This window comes from Xyrauchen texanus, chromosome 31 (genome assembly GCF_025860055.1).
Source record: "Xyrauchen texanus isolate HMW12.3.18 chromosome 31, RBS_HiC_50CHRs, whole genome shotgun sequence".
In the NCBI taxonomy this organism is placed as follows: domain Eukaryota; kingdom Metazoa; phylum Chordata; class Actinopteri; order Cypriniformes; family Catostomidae; genus Xyrauchen; species Xyrauchen texanus.
The window spans coordinates 8,648,626-8,657,413 of NC_068306.1; the positions used below are offsets into that span (position 1 = coordinate 8,648,626).

Below are 8,788 nucleotides of genomic sequence, written 5' to 3' on the forward strand. Positions count from 1 at the left end.
CGGCACTACTGAGAAATTCATACGTTGTAACCCCTCTCTTTGAAGTGTAGTCCTCCGCAAACTTCGTTTCAAGGGCTATGTAGCCCTACGCCTTGGCAGCCTAAATCTTATTTTTTCAGTATTAGATGCAGTGTTTGCCAGTGTACAGTAGTTTTACAATGTGGACATCTAGAGGATTGATTTTTCAACGTGTGTCGTGTAAAGGCTGATAAATAATCAATATAACATGTACGTTGTAAAGTCGTGAGAATGTATTGAAAATGTTTTATTGTGTGTACTTTATTCAGATGTCTATTTTCTTAACGTAATCAATTGTTAACAGTATGGCACCTTTTAAAAGTTTGTCATATACATTTTTTGAAGAATCAATATAATCAGAAGTGATATGATAGGTGTGGATGAGAAACACATCATTATTCAACTCGTTATTTTACTATAAATATATACTTCTCCTCCCTGCCCAGTAGGTGGCGATATGTACTAAGAATGTGAAATGCTAAAAACAAAAGATGTTAAAGAGAAAGGGGAGTTTAATTATAAAAAAAATAATTATGCTGGGTTCAGCGAGGCGGCTACGTCTCTTCTGCAAGAAAAAGCAGAATAGAAAGTAAAGGTATATGATCCAATATGCCAAATGTATTCTTAAATAAGGTCATAATAAGTTGAGGTTGCTGCTTCAAGGAAAAAAGCAGGCAGTCTCATGCACTTCATCTTTATCAGCACACTTGGTTGTGATTTGTTAATGTTGTGTCTATACTGTACACCTATATGGCAAAAGATCCAGCAGTTTATTAATTATTTCCTTTATTAAGTTATTAAGACATATAAATTGTAGTGTATTAAAGGTTCGGTTTGAATCATTTTTACTTGCTTTTGTGTCTTTTCTATACTCTCCTGTTTATGGAGTTGTACTGCACCCAGATCTGCTGAGCTCAGCATGAGCCACATGGCAAAAATAGGCTCTCTGCCGAAACTTTCCATTCACTGATGCTTTTGGGATGCTTCTGGGACACGTCACCCCTCAATTCACGCTTGCAGCAGGGACAGTGTAATCTGTTTATATGGGTGCCGAAACGAAAACGTGGCGCTCACGCCAGATGTGTGAACCTGACGTTAAATATTCATCTGTTTCTCACCCACGCTTATAATATCGCATCTGAAAATATGGATTTAAGCACTGGAGTCATATGGATTGCTTTTATGTTGCCTTCATGTGCTTTTTGGAGCTTAAAAATGTTGGTACCCATTCACTTGCATTGTATGGACCTACAGAGCTGAAATATTCTTCTAAAATCTTCATTTGTGTTCATCAGAAGAAGAAAAGTCATACACATCTGGGATGGCATGAGAGTGAGTAAATGATGAGAGAATATAATTTTTGGGTGAACTATTACTTTAATGTTTTTTTTAAATAACGTTCCACACTTAAGTGTTATGAAACGTAAGCGACCTGCAAAAACAGGTAATTGGTTGTGGAAGGGTGGAAAATTACTGTGTAAAAGTAAATGAGTAGAGAGCAAGAAACCTTGACTAACATAATATGTGACCTTTAGCAAAATCATTAAACTGCTACAAAAGCAATAAAATATGACTAATTTAATATAGCATGCATCACATATAATACACTGCACAACTTCCAATGTTTGAAATACAGTAGCTTAGTAGCACATAAAAATAACTTGTAGATGTTTATATGGAATAAGAGTATATCAAAATATTGCAACAGAAATCCATGACTAGAAGACCTTTTCATGACATCTCTGTTTTTAAGAGATAAATTCAATGACACATTTTATATATATATAAATATATGCATCTTGTACAATATAATCTTGGTAAATATGAAAAATATCGAAAAACATTGAATACATACACGTCATACCATCTGTTGGTTAAGACTGCCAGTTAAATACAGTGGAGTAAACTCATAAAGCTTAAAGCAAAACTACACAAACTATAATTCATCTACATGCAAATAATGCATTACATTTATAATAGCTTAGTCAAACTTTTTGCCTTCAGAATTACAAAACAGTCACTATCTGTCTCTTTTCACACGTGTACTCGTACTCACTCACTCACTCTCTCTCTCTCTCTCACACACACACACACACACACACACACACACACACACACACACACACACACACACACACACACACACACACACACACACACACACACTTCCAAAATCAACTGAAGACCACACACATTTGTGCTTGCTGATCATTTATGAAATTATATGATTAGCTCTTTTTCTAAACAAATCACATCTTAATGCGAGCCTGACTGTACTCACAGTTCAGGTAAGTTGATTTTGACTGAGTTTGTGTGTTTGATAGTGTGGTTGCTCTTTTTGTCGTTCTTCTCCAAAACACAGAGCTGATCTGCTGTCTGCACTGTGACGAGCCGTAGTAGTAAAGCAGAGGGTCCAGGAAAACACTTGAGCTCCCCGCACACACAGCCAACATGTAAGCTACATATGATGAATCCCCTTCCCCACTGCTTCCGGTGGCCAGACGAACACAGTGGTACAACAGGATTCCATTGGTTGGTGCAAAGCATGCCACAAACTCTGTCAGCACGGCGATAGCCATAATCACAGCTCTCCTGCGGTTGTCTGTGGATGATGATGTTTTTAAGTGGACAGACTTGGCATTGAGCACATATATGATGGTAGAGTAGCTCGCCAAGGTGGCAACCAGTGGCAAGAAAAAGTAGAGGCAAGAGAGGATGGAGAACAGGTACACATACTGCTGCTCTGTAGGGTCATCATGGAGAAGTGCATCGTGGCAGGTGACTCCCACATTTTTTATCTTAAACGTTTGCTTTATGGAGAGAAGTGGCACTGTGCCGCTGAGCGCCAGCAGCCAGACAAGCACACATACGCATTTGGCATTCCTTACTCTCCGCCAGGATAGTGAGGCAACAGGGATCACCACGGCCACAAACCTATCCACACTCATGCACATCATCAACATTATAGAGCAGTACATGTAGCCGTAGTAAGCAGCACTTAGTACACGACACGCCACCTCGCCAAACACCCAATCTGAAGCATTCAGGTGGTAGTGGATCTTCAGAGGCAGCAGCAGGGTGAAGAGTAGGTCCACACACGCCAGGTGAGACATGTAGATCACAGCTGGTTTCTTTACTCGAATCCTACAGGTGAATGTCACCAAGGCCAATGTGTTTAAGGGTATACTAATAAGGAAGATGAGAATGTAAAATGAGGGCATGACACGTCTGACCAGCAGGCCTTTGAGGAAATCCAAAGCCTCATCCGAAATGGTTAATATCTCCCAGGATGTAGTCTGGTTGCATTTCGCTGCACCCATTTCAGTGCTATTACACAGATGTGTAACATGATGATCATCAGAGACAGACACGTTTGGTTTATTAAATCTCTTATATAGCCCTGTACACAAACCAAAGAAAAACACAACATCATCAATGAAAGTTGTAATAACGCTTCCAGACACATTAGCAAAGAGTTAGATAAAGTTATATAAAGCAAGACACTAATGTCTGGTTTAATCTTGTATTATACTGCATCCTAGTTAGTGTTGTTACATGCATGTGCAGTGCTCAGGTAACACTGATTGCTTAATATTTACTGCATTACAAAAGTTCTGGATACTTTACCTGTTCGGGTCTTATTGGGAATTATGTCAGAGGGGAGCAACTCCAGATCTGAGTCAATGTATTCTATTGGCTCATCAGTCTGGGTTATATAGCCCCGTTTAATATTGAAACCTCGTCCAGCTGTAACCAAACAAACCGAAACACAACACAACAATTAAAGGTCTTGATATACTAGTCCTAACCAAGACAAACACAAGGCTGTTTCCTTTGAGAATAATGGCTGCATCTTATCTATTAGGAACTTAATTGCTTTCTGTGTCTGCGAGGTATTTTTTAAAGTACATTTGTCTCTTTTACCACAGGATCGATTTTAAATCTGTGCAATAATGGTAGAGAATCAAAATGAGAGGAGATTTCTGGATAATATACAATACCTGGTCCAGGCACGTATTGATCTGGAGGATTCGTTTTGTGAGTTGGTTCATCAGGTAATATAACGGCTATACTGTGTTCAGAACTGTCTGTAACCAATCATACAACAACACATACAAAAAAACATCAATCAAAGCTCTCACAAAACTACCAGACAAATGAAGGCAAAACAAACATATCCGAGGCCTTGAAAAAGATAAAGCTGAATAATCCCAGCCAAAGCAAATATACTGTAGGGACATTTCCTTTGTAGGAAGAATACTGGGTGTAGACTACAGTATCTACGGACTGTATGCAGCCGGAATTCTTTAAAGATCTTCATCTGTTTTAGCCCATGAATCATTCCAGAATACACTGAGAGTCAAAAGTTTGGATACACTTAATTCACTTGACTGAATGTATGTTTGTCAAGATCTTAAAAACCTTCTGATCGAAATGCTGATCCATGATTAAATGCTTAAAATTAGTTTCATAGACCAATATAAATTATACATAATTCCTTTTAAAAAGAGCATGCAGGGCTGACAAAGACACTTTTTTTTTTTTTTGGTCCTACTTTGAAGAATCTAAAATACAGTTTTCACTTTCACTAGTTTTCGGTGACTACATTATTCCCATACTTAAATGTGTGTTGTTTTTTAATAGTTCTGACTCGTAATAGACCAAGTACAGTTTTTAAACACTTTTTGCTTTTAGCTATACAGCACAAATGCTGACCAGAACGCAATTTTTAAGACATGCCTTTATCTGTCTACCAACAAAATAAATGTAAAAACCAGCATACATTGTTCCTGTTTTCCACAAATAACACACACTTTTTAAAGACATGCCTTTATCGGTCTACTATCAAAATAAATGTCAAAAACCAGCATACATTGTTCCTGTTTTACCACAAGTAGTGTGTGAAGACAAGAAGCACATTTGTACAGATATAACACTACATAAGGCATTGTAATAATATTTGATATATTACAGCAGTAGGTAAGAACGTTAGATTTAAGCGGTTTACGGCAAACACAAGAGTTGTAAAAATATTACATTAATTTAGCCAATTCGTATTACGTTAATGCAAATCATCATTAACACACATAAAAGTCGTGGCACTTGAAAATAATGACATAATTTTCTATTTTATGTTTACTTACCGTTCAACAACACCCCAGTGCACGTATGCGCTACTACAACTGAAAGAAAGATCGTTTGAACCCCCATGAGTAGCGTTTCCAACTCTAAGAAAACAAAGAATTTCAGTACGACGTCAAATCGCCCAAATTCAGAATGTCACGGTAGACGAAGCCACTGTTTCTTCTGCACGCTGATGTCGCTCGTGAGAGGATGTGCGTTGCAATGTGGTGACATCACGGCCATACTTAGAGTCTCATATGGCTGCTAGACTGTGTCTGACTACCCCGCATTGCCCATGGGAAAGATGCAGTAGATAGTCAGACAGTACGGAGGGAAAGACAAACAAATAGATATACTAAGGGACAAACAGACAGACAGATATACTAGATAGACAGCATGGGCAGTTGTTGACCATTTTGACTGGGGGCGCAGGGTGGGGCCGGTGCTTGTAGGGGGGCAACTGTATTATAGGCCTAACTTAAATCTCCCCTGTACATATATACAACATCATATGCTGTTTTAATATTTGTGGACGCACAATTTTTTAAAGACACCCATAGATCCACCAAATAAGAAATAATAATAATTTTAAAATATATAAACAAACAGGCTCATGACAAATGTTTCAATTAGTCATTACACTCTTACATCCTGATTTTACTCACAAATGCCACGTTGCCATGCAGATCTTTAGAATGACTAATGCAGTAAAATTCTTGTGTAAAATTAATAATAGCCTACATCAAGATTTTAGGTTAGAATTTAATCAGTAGGCTATAACGAGCATGTACAGGTACCATTTCCTTTAAGATTCTTTTAAGATATTTTAAGCAGATTTTTAAATTCACTAGTTCGTTTTAAATTATCCAGTGTAACAAGTGAATTTGTAAATGCATCTCAATTATGAGTTTAAAAAGTTTGCATGTGTTCCTCAAAATTCCTCAATATAAATAACATAAGTGTGTATTGTATATTGTTCCAGAAATGAAAACCCGACAAATACACATACAAAAAAAAAAATGGTATAATGAATGTTTGCCAAATAAGAGCGATCTCTAACGAGTTGGGCTAAGGTGCAGTCAGTAAGTTAGAAAATCAGATCCAGATCGGGTTTTGTGATAATAACTTGGGAAATTGGGCAATGAAAGTAACTTGACTTACACTTACATTTACACCAGCATGTATAATCCACATTAGGTAGAACTGAAACGGTAGCTGGCAGTCCCAAAGATGCAAAACTAACAATTAACTTTTACATTATCGCCACATGTTATTGGCTCGTTATTCGTTTGACATTCGGTTTCTCCTACCCGCACTCTCTGGAGCTGACAATTTTATGATATCATTAGTACATCTAGGTTAAAGAATATATGACTATATCATACAGGCATTAAACATTGAACTCAAATGGTCAACGCTTGTTGTAGCTGGAGAATTATGCTAAAAATGCTCATGTGCTTACATAAACTAGCGCTTGTAAGGGGCCGTCTGAAAATTCCACCATCAGAGGAGTCCAAGTATTCATTCATTAATTCAATTAAAGTGCAAGTTATTCATACAATTTACAATCTTTAGAATGTGTACATATTTTTTTTTAATAAGTGTTTAAGACAGTTGCATTGAAAACCTGGACACCGGTGACATTTTAGCACATTGTGTGGACTTTTCAGATGATCTCTTAAGAACCACAAGGGGATATTTAATAAATATTGAACATAGAGAGACAGATAGAGAGCTAAATAGATAATCAATAGATAGAAACACGTACAGATACAAAGTTGGATAAAAAGACAAACAGTAAATATACAGATGAACGGATGGACGGACAGACAGACAGATAGATAGATACAGGGTATAATTGTTTAAGTATCTGCCACTGGAAAAACCTCAATGTTTTCACACACACACACACACACAAGTATTACTCTATTGCACAGAGATACAGTATGTATTGCCTGGTTATAGAACATAATACATTGGATAAAGTTTGGTAAGAGAAGCCGGCCAAACATATTTAATCTTTATGTTTGAGAACCTTTGGAGTTGGTTGGTTTAGGCTTGTGCTCAAAAGCCTGTCATCAGTTCATTACATCATTTCCTGTCTGTTATACCCCTCTTCTCTATCTTCTGTATGCACTGTTTTCCGTTTCTCCAAGTAGAAAAAGTGCATATTTGTGTAATGTTGTGCGTTTTATATAAACATTCCAGCAAACTTTTAGTTGTGTTTTATCATTGAATTGGTGAAATTATAGAAATTGTTTGACAAAATTAATTCCATTAGTTATAAATTTTTTTATTTACTCTGTGCCGATTATATTTATTCTCTTATGTAAAACAGAAAAATTGTTTTTTGTTTGTAATCATTAATTTGAGATTAGCCTGTATGTGATGTCACTCCTAATTGACCGGTCACGTCCTGCTCTTACAGAATGGCCTGTGACTAAAGAGAGTCAGCCGAGAGACCACTGATCTGGGGGTGTGAGTTTCCTGCCTTGTTTCTAATAAACTGCCAAAGAGCTGGTGTTGTGTCCACAAATGAGCTGGGTGAAATCCACAACATTTGAGTGGTGGTGGCGTAGTGGGCTAAAGCACTAAACTGTTAAGCAGAAGGTTGTTGGTTAAATTCACACAGCCACCACCATTGTGTCCTTGAGTAAGGCACTTAACTCCAAGTTGCTCCAGGGGGATTGTCCCTGTAAGTCGCTTTGGATAAAAGCGTCTGCCAAATGCATAAATGTAAATGTACATTTGTGGCGCTTGTCCATGTCTCTGTGAAGCTCTGACTGTTCACTGATTAAGATAAAACACACACACACACACACACACACACACACACACACGGAGCTGTTTCCCGTTTCTACAGGAAACCACATGCTGGACAGGCACATTTTTGTGAAGGGTTGTGAACATAGGAAACAGAGATTGCCAAACTCGTCTGTTATCTCTTCGATTGTGTTGATATTGCCGCAGACTTTCAGTAAATGAGCAAATTTGTTATTCTGTAAATATCTTTAGATCTATGGAACTATGTGAGCTTCATCTCTAAATGTGGACTTACAAGAGTCTTTAATTTCGCTCATTTGACTAGTTCTAAATGCTGTGAAAGAGATAACTGAGATGAACTTTTTAGTTTTGTTTTGTTTATTTTTGGTATGCAATTAACTAAACTGGTTTGCACTAAAACCAGCTTGTATCGGAAGGTGATATTACATGGTTTCTAGCTGGTCCAAACTGGTCAAGTGGGGCTCAAATTGGCCTGGTAGACCACCTTGGCTTGGACCACAAACAAACTAGTGACCATATTCCTAAAACCAGCTTGCTGAACAACTTTTGCTGCCTTTGACACAATTGATCACATCGTTCTGCTCTCTCATTTAGAATATTGTGTAGGCATCCAAGGGAATGATTTGAAGTGGTTCCAGTCCTATTTTAAAAACAGAAGATTCCCAGTGAATATTGGTGAATTCTCATCTAGTGTAGCCCCACTTACTTGTGGAATTCCACAGGGCTCCATCCTGGCCCCGATTTTATTTTCACTTTACATGCTCCCATTAGGCACGGTTTTTAAGAAATATGACATTTCGCTCCACTGTTCTGTGGACGATACTCAAATCTATCTTCCGCTAAAACAAAACACAAACTGCTT

At 37.6% G+C, this 8,788-nt stretch overlaps 1 pseudogene; it reads right to left on the bottom strand.

Moving 5' to 3' along the window:
* Window positions 1-1,385: 1,385 nt before the first annotated feature.
* Window positions 1,386-5,403, bottom strand: LOC127624827 (proteinase-activated receptor 1-like; annotated as a pseudogene).
* Window positions 5,404-8,788: the final 3,385 nt, after the last annotated feature.